At 34.5% G+C, this 16,133-nt stretch overlaps 1 protein-coding gene across 10 annotated transcripts in view; it reads left to right on the forward strand.

Annotated features, from left to right (window-relative positions):
- faf (ubiquitin carboxyl-terminal hydrolase-like faf) overlaps positions 1–16,133 on the forward strand; it is a 131,510-nt gene that overhangs the window by 53,979 nt on the left and 61,398 nt on the right. The window lies entirely within an intron of this gene.

Raw genomic sequence — 16,133 nt, forward strand, 5'->3', positions numbered from 1 at the left:
TGACGTACGTCAATGAGCAAATAGTTCCTGTCCTCATCAGATGATTTGTTTGGTAGTTTGAATGGATACATGAGTTAATTAAAACGAACGGGTCTTGCTATTACTTATATATATTTTTTTTCTTTATTGATATCCCACATTCTATAACCGTTAGGAGCATACCCCATCATAGCAACCTCAATGGATTTAACATCGAGTTTCTTCCGTTTTTGGTGAGGGATCCATGCAAATGCCTTGCATCCGAAAACCCTTAGTTTGGATACATCAGGCTTTTAATTGTACCATAATTCAGCGGGTTTTTTTTTTTAAATGAAGACTTCGACAAGGATTTCTATTTAGAATATAATTTGCGGTAAGCGCTGCTTCGCCCCAAAACATCTTTGGAATACCACTTTCGATTAGCATGGTCCTTATACTTTCAACAAGTGTTCTATTGAATCGTTCAGCGACTCCATTTTGCTGTGGCGAATAAGCTATAGTGCATTGAATTTGAATACCCTTCTGTTTCAAGAAATATATAGCTTGTTTAGACATATACTCACGCCCTTGGTCGACAGTTATCATTGCAATAGAGATATTATGCATTGACGATACCATAGCTTCGTACTCAACTAGCTTTTCATAAACTTCTGATTTCTTTTTAATTAAATATATAACCGCGAAATGACTAAAATCGTCTATGAAACTTACAAAATATTTGTACCCATCCCATGTAATCGGATCAAAAGGACCACATATATCTGTATGAATCCTTTCTAGCAAACGTGATGATGTTGTACGACTACTGCTAAATGGACTTCGGCACTGCTTTCCTTGAATACATACATCACAGAAACCAACAGGCATATATGTTTCCAAGCCACGACCCATTTGATTTGGAACAAGATCTTGAACTGAACTATCACTTGCGTGACCCATTCGTTTATGCCACAAGTTACTTTCATCAATTTTACTCAAATGAGACTCCCTTTTACAATCCAGCTGCATTTCATAGAGATTTCCATTTTTATATGCCGTCAGTATTGTTACGCCTCCCTTTTGAAAAAACGCGACATCACCAGAAAATGTTATTGTTATTCCTACAGACGTCAGTTTTGGAAGTGACAGTAAGCTATCTCGAAGATTTGGGACAAATAGAACTTCCTTAATGGTAACAAAAACACTGTTTGGCCAATCGTTAATACAAACCACCGAACTAGCTTGGATACATTGCTTCTTCTCTTTTGCTACACTAATAACAACTGGATTCTGTAAATCTTCCAATGTAGAAAAACACGACTTATAATTGCACATATGATCAGTGGCCCCAGAGTCAATCTTAAAAACAACAGTATTTCTCAAAGATTCCCGCTTAGTAGTTGATAGAAGTGAAGTCATAAAACATACTGATTTGAAGCTCGATGCCGCGCTGGCTTTGCTTTGCGGCAATTTATCATGGCAGTCCTTTTTCACATGGCCCCGCTGTTTGCATCTATGGCAAACCCCAGTGAATTTCTTATATTCTCCAGAAAATGCTGTAACTTTATCAACATCACATTGCACATCGTTTAGCCCAACGTTTAGCTTCCTCTGCTCTGAAGCCGCTGCTTCACCAGATCAACATTAAGTTCTGCTTCGCTCATATTCTCAATAGCTGTAACAACAGGATCATAAACCTCGGATAAGGTTGCAAATAATTGCGCAACAACATCATTCTCTGTAACAGTTGCTCCGGACGATTTGAGTTTACGTATAAGCTCATAAAAAACCAGAAAATTTTGCGTAAATCATCACTTTTCTTCATTTTTAAATTGCCTAACTGTTTACGTACCAATGTCTGACTGGAAACAGACTTCTTCGCAAAAGTGCATTCCAACGCTGCCCACACCTCTTTGGATGTTTTCTTCTCTCGAGCATACTCCAGGTATTCATCAGCAATTAAGCTGACCAAAAGTGATTTCGCTTTCTTATCCTTTTTGCTGAACTTCTCTGCCAAGCTCTGCTCTGCCGGAGGACCACGGCCCGTAGCGATTCAGAGAGCAATGTTTTGGCAGGCCTGTATTTTCTTTCAGTGAGTAACCCTTAGGCTTGGTGACCATATCGGGGACGTATAGCATGCAAGCGGCCTCTCTTTACCCCAAGTGCTGCCGTCAAGACCTTTGAGGATTTCATTACGGCTCTGGATTTTAGATACAAATGCGGTTGCAAGTTCGCCAAAATGTAGGTCCTGATCGATCGTCACACCCAGTATTTTTCGGTGTAAGACAGTCGGTAGCGTAATTTTATCGACGTGGATGACGCGTCTCCCTAGGCAGGTTGTTTTTCTCAACTGCGAGTTTAGGGTATTTGCCTTTAAGAACGGGGTTCACAGGGCAGTCCCTGTCATAGTGATGCGACGCCTTTTTATGCATGTTTCTAAGGGCCTTTTTATGCTCATTTTTTCATAGGGCTGAATTCTTAAGTGCCGGTTTTTTCGCAGTGGGTATTCAGTAGCAACTCATTGTTCAGCATTTCATTTATAAGATAACAAAAGTAATAATTAAATTTTTCAATAAATTAATTAATAATAAATAATTTATAAATTACAACATTTTGGTTACAAATATATATTTATAGAAATTAGCCTAAGGACGCATAACGGAAATAAGAATAAAGGAGAGTTTAGTTTAGTTGTAATTCTTAGAAAAGATAATGTCTTTCGTTTTTGGCTCGCGCAATGCGCTTAAGTTTCGTTAAGACATTGTCATTTTGGCACTGTCTACTCTTCCAACAAGTGATGTTGTCATAAACAATAAATTGTTCGAAGACTTCTTCGATTTCGTTGAACACTTGTTCGCAAAATGCCCTTTTCCGTTGCTATCAAAACAGACGATTGATTTTTTATTGCCTTTCGGCAGTACTTTGTTTTTGTTTTTCTTTGATAAAAGTGCCACCGTGACATTTTGTATGGATTCATGTCTGATTTCTTGTAGCAAATTCTTTCGTACTGGATCAGTGGTCAACGTCTTTCCACTGTTTGCGAGTGCCATTACCATTGAGCGAAACTCGATTCACGAGACCGCTCAGCATTATTTGCACAACAATGGCATCGGGAATCTTGGTACCTGATTTGTCTAAGTTTTGTTGTGTACTAGTCAATTTATTGACGTAGTCCTCAACAGACGAACAGTCAGTTAACTCTAACCACATCAATTATTTCAACAGATCCATTCGACACAACACCCCGTTGTCCTCAAATGCAGTCCCAAGCGCTTTCCAAGCAGCATTTGCGTTTTCACAATTTTGTGTGTACGAGTAGTTCGATGAATCTACTAGCACAGCTGCGGTGGACATACTTGAAAAGGAATCGATTTGAAACGTTCCTGCAATCGCTTCTATAAAAAAAATTATTTTCCCCTCTTAAAGCCCAAATATTTAACAAATCAAATCGTAAACCAGTTTCAACCTTCATCTTATTTTAATAAGATATATAAGTTGCACGGGTCAACACAAAATTTGGCTTTGAATTCAAAGCATTAAATTTCAATTCATTAGGTCGTACTTTGCAAAAAAAAAAATTTGCATGAAAAAGTTTGCTTCCCTATTTAGGAAAAATTTTTTCAAAATATGTGGTTTTAATAATTACATGAAAATGATTTAAAAGTGTACACTTTTACTTTTTCTTTTATGTTCATAGGTGTTATCCCTCAATAAACCCCAAATAGTCTCCCATCATGTTTTCATTATATTGGCCTTGATAACGTTGCTCGAAGAAGAGCCTAAAAGCTCTGCCTTACTTTTTGGTAAATTTAAATCTCAAATCAAATCATTAAAATCTTCAGTAGTGATAAAATGATGTTGTGGTTGTTCTGGTGTTGGTTAAAACCCCTTATCGGCATTGCTTTTATAAGAACTAAGCCACTTCTCTGCGATAATTTTTTCGGTGGCTCTGGTGCTGGTCGTGTCAGATCGTGTGCGACTGGAGCAGAAGAAGATTCAAGATCAGGATATTCGATAGGTTTTGCATTGTTACCTCTACATCTTTTACTCGGATTCACAACGCAAAAGTAGCAGTCTTTAACGTGGTTTTCGGTTCTCGCAGATTCTTGGTGTTGCAAATTTCATAGATCTTTTCTCACCTCGATACCAACCTAAAATATAGAAAGAGAAATCAATATGTCTACTTTATTTAATTTACTATTTAACTAAAATTTGCTTACCTTCCAAACATCTTTTACAATAACTACAAGCAACATGTGGAGCCCATGTCTTGTCTTGATTCCAAAGAGGACAGCCAAAACATGCTTCTTAGGCTTCACAGAGGATGAGAGATGTATTTAATTCATATTTTATATTTCAAACTTTAATAAATTGCCCACATATATAACAAAAAGCATCAGTTTCATTTTTACACTTTCGCAACGACATTTTAGGTATTTTAGATTTGTACAAAACAGCTGACCGTTGTTTAGTTAGCACTCTAGCGCCATGAGTATTGTTACTATAAGTATTACGAAAGCAAACTTTATACCGAAGAATGATATTTTCTTTTCGTTTTTGTTTATAATAAAACAGGAATTCATGAAATAAACTTTAGGACAAAGAACAACATTTTTTTTGTAGAGTCTGCGTTTGCGCGGTCAAAAACTTAGTAGTGTAACAAAAAGCCTAAGTTAAATTTTGACAAAACTTTTAAGGTAGTTTAAATTTTTTTTCACTTTGTGTGTTCGCTAATATTTAAATTAGTATTTAGTTGAATAACCCCAGTTTTTTAGAATTACAGCGTAGCGACGTGGCATTGAGTCAACAAGTTTTTGGCATCTTTCAACCGAAATCGACCCCCCTACGGTTTTTACAGCTTCCCATAGTTGCGTTTTCGATGTTGCCTTGCGTTGGAATACTGACTCTGGTGACTGTGGCGGCCATTCCATGACTTTGATCTGGCTTTTCTCAAACCATACTTTGCTCGTATATTTCGGTTTGCTGGAACGTCTAAACAAGTGGCATTTCGTCTCTGGAATATGACAGCATGATGTCCTTGAATATATCAACATATGAACGGCCAGTCATAATTTCCTTAACACAATGAATGGGTCCCACGAGTAGACAAGAAAAGCATGCCCATGGTCTACGGTTTTTGTTGTATACTTCGAAAGGTATTCGGTATTAAGTGGCCGTCTTACATATTGGCCTCATCCCTTTCCACCATATATGATAATTTTTGAATGTTGTGCCATTTGGCCTTAGCCCAATTGAAATGTTTTTTGGTGTCTTTTATACATGCGTTTTGGTCAACAGCGGTACTTTTATTGGACTGTGGTCACGCAAGTCGTGCTCACGCAAACGCCGACGAACAGTCTCAACGCTTGAAGCCATTTTCCTTGATCTCAGTAGCAGAAGCAAATATAAACTTTGAGTAACTGACAACAGACTTAACTTCTTTTACCGTCATTGCTCGCTTTCTTCCACCATTTTTGCCTCTTGGTTGGTACTTGGTGGTATTACGTTCCACTGTTGGTGAGTAATCAATGATATTTTGCACTTCTTGTCGTTGTTGAAAGTGTTTCTATCGGAACCCACCTATGGAAGCAGAGATAGAGGGCGGCCCCCACTCCTTTGGAAGGACCAGGTGGAAAACGATTTAAACTCCCTTGGTGTGACCAATTGGCGAGGGTTGGCGGAGCGACTGGTGCGCCTTGTTGGACGGCCATAACCGTTTAGACGGTTAAGCGCCAATTAAGTAAGCAAGTGAGTGTTGTTGTTGTTGTTGTAGCAGTGCTTCGCCCCATCCAATAGGTGCGACCGATCACAAATTGTCGTCAATATCCTCTAACGGGAGTCCAAGGAAATTTGCTGTTTCAACAGGGTGGACCATAATGAGAGGGGCGTTAGAAGCGTTGGTTCCACATTACAACTGAAGAGATGGTTGGTGTCATGTGGGTTTGGTGGTTAACCAAATATTAACTTTTTTTTTTTTTTTAATATTATTTAATTTATTTGATATTTAAAATATTATTTATTTTTGGTTTGAAGTATAAAATTTATTAATCAAAAATTTTCAATTACAAAAACTAATCCGATAGCAAAATATTTAAAATTCAAAGTATAAAATACAAAGTTAACAATTTAACAACAAAAAATAAACATTATATTTACTCCCACTCCAAGAAAATTTAAAACAAAAAAATTATTAATTAATATTAAATGTAACTTTTTTTGTTTTTTGTTGTTTAATGTATTTGTATTTAAATTAGTGTTAATAAGTATATTTGCTGGTTTAAGTAAATCAATGGAAACATTTTTAATAGTATTTTTGTATTGAATTGTAAATTTTTTATGTTTCTTAGAAATAACTTTAAAGGGTCCTTCATAAGGTGATTCTAAATTAGATTTACGAAGAACTTTAACAAAAACATACTCACAATTTTCTAATTTTTTAGGAACGAAAAATTTTTTTTGTTATGATGAAAAACTTTAGAGTGAACAAGCGAAAAATATTCTCTTAGTTTTTTAAGAGCGTCATTAGAAAAATCATGTTCTTTATTACTATTTGAAACAATTAATTCACCAGGTATTCTAAGTGTTTGGCCATAAACAAGTTCAGCAGATGAACATTTTAAATCTTCTTTAATAGAAGTTCGTAAACCAAGTAGAATGAATGGTAAAATGTCTGACCAATGAACCGAGTCGTTTGATGCTATAATTGCTGCTTTTAAAGTTCGATGAAATCTCTCTATCATGCCATTTGCTTCGGGTTGGTAAGGAGATGTATGAATTTTATGAGAACCTAATAGTTTAGTTAATTCCGTAAAAAATTTTGAAGTGAATTGTGAACCTTGATCTACTGTAATATTTAATGGTATACCAAATCGTGGTACATAATTTTGAATAAAAGTTTTTACTATAGTATTTGTTGAAATGTCTTTAAGTGGATAAGCTTCAGGCCAACGTGAAAATCTGTCAATAATTGTTAAAATATAACAATTTTCATTTGAAACTGGAAGAGGTCCGACAATATCCATATGAATATGCTCAAAACGACCTGATGGTATTTGAATTTTTTGAATAGGAGATTTAGTATATCTTGAAATTTTGGATTTTTGACAATTGGTGCAAGATGAATTCCAATCGTTAAATTCTTTACGCATGTTAGGCCAATAATATTTATTTTGAATTAATTTTCTAGTTGTTCTTATACTTGGATGAGATAATGAGTGAATTTTGTCAAATATAATTCTTCTCATAGAATGTGGAACATAAGGTCTAAAAGGTTGTAGAGAAACATCACACCATATGTTTAAATTAATAACTGGAATATGAATTTATTTTAAATTTTTTTTAGAATTTTGATCAGAAATGGTTTTTTGTAAAAATGTATCAGTTTGTTGTTCTTTATATAAAGTTTCTAAATTTATATCTCGAGTTGAAATTGCATTTATTTCTGGAATACGGGAAAGTGTGCCGGCAACTATGTTGTCTTTTCCACGTATATATTGAATATCATTTGTAAATTGAGCAATATATTCAAGATGACGTAGTTGACGAGGAGACCTATCTACTTTGGAATTTAGAACATGAATTAAAGGTTTCTGATCAGTATAAATTGTAAAAGTTCTACCTTCAAGAAAATGTTTAAAATGTTTAATTGAATTATAAATTGCCAAAAGTTCACGATCAAATGTTGAATATTTAAATTCTGTTGTTAATTTTCTTGAAAAATAAGTTAGGGTTCTAGTATATTATTGCTAGTTTGTTGAAGAACTGCTCCAATAGCAACATTTGATGCATCTACTGCTAATGATAAAGTACCATTTTTGTCGAAATGTGTAAGTAAAGTATATTTAGCAAAAAGTTTTTTAACATTTTCGAAAGCTGTTGTAGTTTCATTTGTCCAATTTAATTGTTTGAGTTTGATTTTAACTGCATGTGTTAACATTTCGTGCAGAGGATTAAGTTCTGTTGCTAACATTTTAATATATCTGTCCTAAAAATTTTTGTAATTTATTTATAGAAATTGGTTTTTCAAAATTTGTTATGATTTCAATTCGATCTAAAGATGGTTTAATACCTTCGCCTGAAATTTCGTAACTTAAGAAATTTAATTTATTTACACCATAGAACCATATAAAAAAAAATTAAATGAATAATTTGAAAATTAGAAAATAGAAAATGAAAAGGGAGTTAACAATTTAAATACAATATTTAATTTTATATAAAAAAATAAGTAAATTTAAATATTTATATTAAATTTTTTAAGATATAAAAATAATCTTAAAATAAATTTGAAATTTTAATTTAATATTAAAATAAAAATTGTATTTAGAAAAAGTTAAAATTATTTAAAATTTATATTTTTAATTTATTATATTTCAACTTCAATCTGAAGTCTAAAGTTCAGATTGAAGTTGAAATATCGACCAAATAAATTATAAATGAATATAAACAGCTCAATAAATCTAACAATTTAATATATTCAAGGCTATTAACTTGTATTAAAATTTATATTTACGATTTTATTACTATGGAATAGTTAAATGATAAATTTAAATATGCAATGGCTTTAAAATATAATGATGCTATTATTTGTGTAGAGGACGTTAAAGATCATGAATGGTTCCAATAAACGGTACACTATATGACGATGTTGCTTGTTGAATGTTAAAATACTTGGATATACGAATGAAATGTAGGGAGAGGTTAGTGGCACTATTTTGTAGATGAAACTTCCTCAGTAGTGCTGGATCAATTTTCCACAGCTGTGGCTGTATTTGCAACAGTGGCAGTATTGTTTTGATCTGGCATTTATTTTTAAAACTGAGTTTTAGCGTATTTACACTTCTCGTTTTAAGCGTTTTTATACTGCGTAACTTAAAAATATGTTGCAATGTGTTGCGAAAAATCACTCAAAAATTTTATTTTTTTTTAATTATTTGACAATTTTCTGTTGCTTTTTTAACTGTTTTATTATTTCTCCCAAAGTTTTAACAATTAATTAAGTTATTTTTGTTTAGTTCCAGCGGCTGCTGCTTTAAAGATTTTTTTGATTCTTTCTTCTATATCACATAACGGCACTCATCCTGTTCGATATTTGTTTTAATTGTTGATCTCTTCTCACTAGCGTTAACAGATGTACCGCACTACTTTTGTCAAAAGAAAATTATATACTTAGTTCTTGAACTTATTGGGGTTTAATTGATTCGATTGCAGGATCGTTGGCAAGCTCGCCATTATATTTGGTGGTTAACCAAATATTAAAATATTTATTTTTAAAAAATATTATTTAATTTATTTGATATTTAAAATATTATTTATTTTTGGTTTGAAGTATAAAATTTATTAATCAAAAATTTTCATTTTGATATCAAAATTTTCATTTACAAAAACTAGTTCGATAGCAAAATATTTAAAATTCAAAGTATAAAATACAAAGTTAACAATTTAACAACAAATAATAAACACTATAGTGGGGACACATTGCAAGCGGGACATATGTTTTATATGTCGAGGTTGATTCTGGATAGGTAAGAGTTTACTTACAGTATCCAGATCGAAGTTGAGCTAGAGTGACTCGTGTTTCCCTAGTGTGCGTTCCTCTTCTGCAAGTTTTGGATATCGTTCTTTGAGTACAGGATTCACCGGGCAATTCCTGGCATAGAGGTCCTACGCCTGTTTTTGGGGTTCACTGAGGACCTGGTTGGGTTTTTTGGCTTCATACGGCTGAGTTCTCAGGGGCCGTATTTCCTCATAATGCTTACAGAGATGACTCCTTAAGCCCCTAAGCGGTGTTGGCTCATCAATCAGATGTAATTCTCGCCTCATTATATAGATGGTGTTCTGGGGAAGTTAGAAGACAACCCGTGCCGAGAGAGGTGACCTCGACAACAATAATCCTAAGGCGGAAAAGAAAAATTCTATCTCTGTCCGGAGATATTTGCAGTTGAAATTTCATGTGGTTGTTGTAATGTTTTTGTGCACTGAAAAAGATTTTGTGTACAAAGGGATTTTGCACGCATTTAATTTTGATCCCACCTCATGGGTGGACCGGCCACCGGCTCGGCTGAAGGCCGCCAACGCAACCCGGGGTAATTTTTCGGTTTTTCGTCAATATCTTTTGAACGAGCTAAAACTTTTATTTCCGCCTTCGAATTATTGTTATCGAGGTCAATATGCGTCTTTTGACACTTCTCTCGATATTTTTGGGCGCGTTTTAAAAGTCGACCTTCTGTTCTATTAATTTCGTATGTTCGGAACATACGTCTCCATTTAGGAATTTGGAAAATCGGTTTATATTTGGAATATTTTGTATATACTTATTTTATATATTCGGATCTCGTGAGGTAGTATCAAATGAACGTATTCCGAATATTCTAAATTAACGGTTTATTCCGAACGCTTCCATGTATACTTAACGGAAAAGAGCTTTCCGAAATTTCAGAATAAAAAGGTGAATACTCCATGTATAGCAGGACCGCACAAAAGCTTAACTCTTCTGTCAAAGTCAAGACAGGAATATAAATTTCTAAGACAATAAGCCATTTTCTTTTATTTTTGTTTTTGTGAGTTCATTGCAACTGCTGATTAGTGTATCACCCCATCATGTATCAACTGCCTGTTCAAAATCGCTCAAACTATTTTTCAAAAATTTCCCAATTCAGGATTTGTCACAAAACCGCCCTATATTAGAGTTAGATTGAAGAACGCTTCATCTTCTTATGACAAAATGCATTGAACTTATGCTCATATAGGGAGTTTTTGAAACAAATTTTGAGATAATGCATTTTTGAATAAAATTCTATCGTACGGCACTCTTCAAACAATTTCTGTAAGAATGACCAAACCAACATAACTTTATCAATTCACGAAATACTTAGTAGAAAATGAATTATTTCCCCAAAAACTTTTGGCATTTAAAAATTTATTATCACTACTAATATACTACCAAAGATCCTTTCTACTACAATTTTCACTGAAGGGGATTGAATTATTTCCAGTTTTCCTTACTTCGTAAAACCAACCCGTCCAGATTTTTCAATTTGGGAGTGTCAAAGATCTGTCATCATTGGAGAACAAACCTCTAGTAATTGAATCATGACAATGCACTACTAAAATTTTGACTAGACTAAAAAACCGTTGCAACTTAAATTTCCTACAAATTCAACAAAACCAACACGTTGAGCCTAACAAGTGATTGCATGTTTTGAAGCCGACTTCTTAAGCTAATAGATTTTACAGTAGATACCGAAATAAAATGAGCCATAAGCACTACTAATATTTTGACCACAACTGTCTGCCAGTGGTGTTGTGGTAGCGTGCTCCGCCTCGACACCGAAGATCCTGGATTCGATTCCAGGGAAAAGCAACATCAAAAACGTAGAAACAAGTTTTTTCAATTTATTTGCAGTGTCGCCCCTCGGCAGTGTTTGGCAAACACTCCGACTGTATTTCTACCATGATAAGCTTCTCAGTGAAAACTCATCTGCCCTGCCGATGCCGTTCGGGAGCGGTGTCCCGCCAACTTGTAGCAAAAATTAAAAAGAGCACGACGCAAATTGGAAGAGAAGCTCGGCCTATAATCTATTCGGAGGTTATCGCGCCTGATATTTATTTATTTATGTTGTATAATAGTAGTGAAATGTGAACAATAGAGAATACGTCTTGTTTGCTGTAGAACAAATCAGAGAAGGAACGTTTTAATAAAATAACTTGCACATCGATACAAAATTATAGATGTTACAATTACGAGTACAATGTACATATATTTACAATATTTATTTTATTTTTCTAATGGGTGCGACCACGCACAAATTGTTCGCAAAGTCTTATTACGAAAATCCAAGGAAACTGGCAGTTTCATCAGGGGTGGACCATAGGTCTGGTTCAAACGGGTGTGTTGGTAGATGCCGGACCTCATCATAGTGCTTATGGAGATGCTCCCTTAAACCTCTTGGAGTTGGGGCTAGATAAAGAAGTTGTTTGCTAGGGTGTCCTGGTTTGTTAAGCAAAAACTGTCTATTTAACATTTCGTTGTGCTCTTTGATGTTGAGCTCTTTGGCCTTGATATGTAGGTGATGTTCAGGGGTCATAAGGAGACATCCCGTGGCAGTTCTGAGTGCAGCATATTTACATCCCTGCAACCTTTTCCAGTATGTGTTTTTACGACCAGGCGACCAAACTGGTAACACGTAGCACGTTAGTGGTCGGGCAATTGCTTTGTACGTGGTATTCGCAGTGAAATGGCGGAGCAGGACGGTTTCCAATGTCTCTTGCTACTGACGAAAAGAGTAATATCGGTCGATATGACGCCTTTCTTAGTTGGTTTCCCAGCCTTTAGTAGTGGAATTATCCTTGCCATTTTCCATTGCTCGGGAATGACAAAGGACTTCAACGGCAGGTTGAAAACGTGCACTATGTAGTTCATTCCCTCATCACCAACATTTTTTAGCATTGGCATGGTTAATCCGTCTGGGCCTATTTATTTAGAGAGCTTGGCCTTTTTGATGGCTTCTTCGACCTCTGTGGCGGTGATGGTAATGGCTGACACGTCGTGTTAGCGTTTATGTGCCCGTCTGTTTGCACGACGTCTGAACTTGTGTACTGAAGGATGCATTACAAATTCTCAGAAAAAGGCGCTCGCGCATTTCTTCGAGTCCGACAAAGATTTATCACCAAAGGCGATGGATTATTTATCATTGTGTTTTGTTGGATTAGACAAGGATTTGACGGTTGACCACAATTTACCAACACCCGCAGAGAGGTTGAGGTCTTTAAGTGCCCTTCCCATTTAACACGTTTGTGTTCATTTACCAGCTGCATAATATCCAAGTTGAGATTCCTAATATGGGGACCTCTAGGGTCGAGTTGTCTCGCTAGGTCACTTTCTCTTGCTAAGTTTGCAGTTTCAGCCGGGAAAAGGGGTATTATTTCAGGTATTCTAACGGCCGAAATAAAGTGTGCCGAAGCTGAGGCGATGACCTTGCGGATATCAGTGGAATGGGGAGAGCACCAAAATATTGATTTGTGAAGGTTGTATAGTTTTCCCAGTTAGCTGTTATGCAATTATTAAAAGTCCGCTTTTCAGAAGTGATAAAGTTAGCAGTTTACTGTATTGAAAGGAGTATGGGCAGGTGGTTAGATGCTAAAGTAGGCATCGGCTGCCGTTCGACGCAGTTTATGAGCCATGCAATGACGATGGTAATGTCTGGCGAGCTATGACAGTTAACTGTGATTCTGGTGGAGGCATCGCCATTTATCGTGCAGAAAGTCATACTATCAATTTGTCCGTGGGCGCTATTTCTTTTTTTTTTTTTGGGAACTAGCGCCCGCAGTCTTTATTTCTTTTTCAAAAAGGAAATAATGTCCGTCTACAAAAGGAAATAACGTCCGCGGGCTTTATTTCTTTTTCAAAAAGGAAATAATGCCCATCTTTTTCAAAAGGGAAATAACACCCTTCTACAAAAGGAAATAATGCTCGTGGGCTTTATTTTTTTTTTTTTTCAAAAGGGAGATCAAGCCCGCGGGCGTTATTGCCTTTTTAAAGGAAATAAGGCTTACTTCCCTATTACCATTTATAACTTTCTATAAACATTTCCAAAAGTAGAATAAAACAAAAAAAAAAAAAATAAAAAAATATAATAAAATGATATAAAATGATGATTTTGTTAGATGGGCCAATAAAATGATATAAAACAATATCAAAAAAATAAATTTAAAATAAAATAAACAAGTAAAGGTGTCTAAGTTCAGGTGTACCGAACATTATATACTCAGCGTGAGCTTCAATTTTACATTTCATTTCAGATAAATTACTTTTCTACATAACACGTGGCATAGCCCGTTTAAAAAAAATTTCTCCCCATTTCCTCTTACAATAAAACTTGATAAGTGAAATATCATTGATTCAAAACTATTTTTTGCTATGTTAACGCAATGTATGCAGATGACATTGCTATTTTTAATTCCCATGAGTTTGGTCAAAAGTCTGTAGAAATACTACAGTATTCTCTAAACATTATCATCGACTATTTGTGTAAATGGAGAGTTAAAGTCAACGTTAACAAATCTCAAGCCCTCTTTTTCACAAGAAAAAGAAGTTCTTGTTACTATCCCAATTCTAAACCAAATATATGCAATACTGAGGTGCAGTGGTCGACCAATATCAAATATCTTGGAATTGTACTTGACCCAAAATTACGCTTTAGAGATCACACCCAATATATTCAAACTAAATTTAGTATAGCTCTAAAACTTCTGTATCCGTTAATAAACCGAAAATCTAAGCTCAGTAATGAAAATAAGGCCACAATTGCTAAAGTTATTTTTCAATCTATAATTTGTTACGGGTGCCCAGTCTGGGGTAAATGTGCCAAAACGCACATTGAAAAAATACAAGTTAAACAAAATAAGTTGTTGAAAATTATGTTTGATTTGCCGTGGCATTTTTCAACTACAAAGTTGCACACACAAAACAAAATCAGTCTCGTTTCGGACCGTATTGAAAAAATAACTGACAAATTTGAACGCCTCTGTGATATATCTACAAATCCACTAATTTACAATCTAAATTACTATTAGTTTATCATATAATTAAACTGCGTACTATATTTATGAATAGTATTTATAGGTAGTATTAACTTTAATGCAAAATATACTTTCCAAGGTTTTTTTCTAAGCTAAATCCTAAGTCTCCTAAGCTAAATTTTTTCCCTTATATCAACTTTAAGTTTTAGTAATCGATATATTTTAAACTCACTTATAATACTATAGTTGTAAGGTTTATTTAAGAAGCCATATCATCTAAAACCGTGTATTTAAAAAGTTTAAATAAATTGAATTGAATTGAATTGCTAAGTTATAGCTTATTATTCTAGTCAACAACCCCCTTTTAAACTTGCTTTATATCTAAGTTGCCGTGATCTTTAACCGATCCCGTTCATTTTTACTAGAAATATTATCTACTATAAGGAAAATATGTGTACCCAATTTTGTTACGATATGTAGATTTTTCTTCGAGTTATGGCTCCCGAAACATTGAAAATTGCTTAGACAAAAAAGGGGCGGTGCCCCACCCATTTTTTAAAATTTAAGTGTTTTCCAATTTATTGCTATAATTCAATCTAGAAAGTAAAATTCTATTGATACAAAACTCTTTTTCGCTAAGATATATGTAGCTTACTATTTTCGTCTACGACCCTTTTAAAAATCTTTTATATAAAAGTAGGCGTGGTCTTTAACCGATCTCGTCCATTTTTACTAGAAATATTTTCTACTACAAGGAAAATATGTGTACCCAATTTTGTTACGATATGTAGATTTTTCTTCGAGTTATGGCTCCCGAAGCATAGAAAATTGCGTAGTCATAAAAGGGGCGTTGCCACGCCCATTTTTTAAGTTTGAAGTTTTCCTATATATTGTTATAGCTCCACTTGGAAAATGAAATACCTTTGATATAAAGCTCTTTTTTGCAAAGATATAGCTTATTTTATTCGTCCACGACCCTTTTAAATATCTTTTATATAAAAGTGGGCGTGGTGCTTACCGATTTCGTTAATTTTTCTTCAAATCATTCCTTATAGTAAAGGCAACCTCTCTGCCGAATTTTGTTACGATATGTTTAACGATTTTTGATTTATGATTAATAACATTTATAAAATTGATTTTATTACAAGTCAGCGGTGCCACGCCCATTTTAAAAAATGTTCCCAAATTTTTATCAAGAGTCTCAATATCAGTCCACATGTCAAATTTCAACATTCTAGGTGTATTATTTACTAAATTATCAGGTTTTTTGTGTTTTCCAAAATTTTATATATATATAAAGTAGGCGTGGTTATCATCCGATTTCGCTCATTTTCAATACCAATCTATTCTGGGTCCAGATAAGCTAGTGTACCAAATTTGGTGAAGATATCTCAATATTTACTCAAGTTATCGTGTTAACGGACAGACGGACGGACGGACATCGCTCAATCAAATTTTTGTTTCGATACTGATGATTTTAATATATGGAAGTCTATATATATCACGATTCCTTTATACCTGTACAACCAACCGTTATCTAATCAAAGTTAATATACTCTGTGTGCAAAGCACGCTGAGTATAAAAACAAAATAAAGTACAATGGAAGGGTTCGCTATACATTAAGGGACCATATCATTTTAGTCGCAAAATAGAGAGG

The sequence above is a fragment of the Eurosta solidaginis genome, chromosome 1 (genome assembly GCF_040869045.1).
Source record: "Eurosta solidaginis isolate ZX-2024a chromosome 1, ASM4086904v1, whole genome shotgun sequence".
Classification (NCBI taxonomy): domain Eukaryota; kingdom Metazoa; phylum Arthropoda; class Insecta; order Diptera; family Tephritidae; genus Eurosta; species Eurosta solidaginis.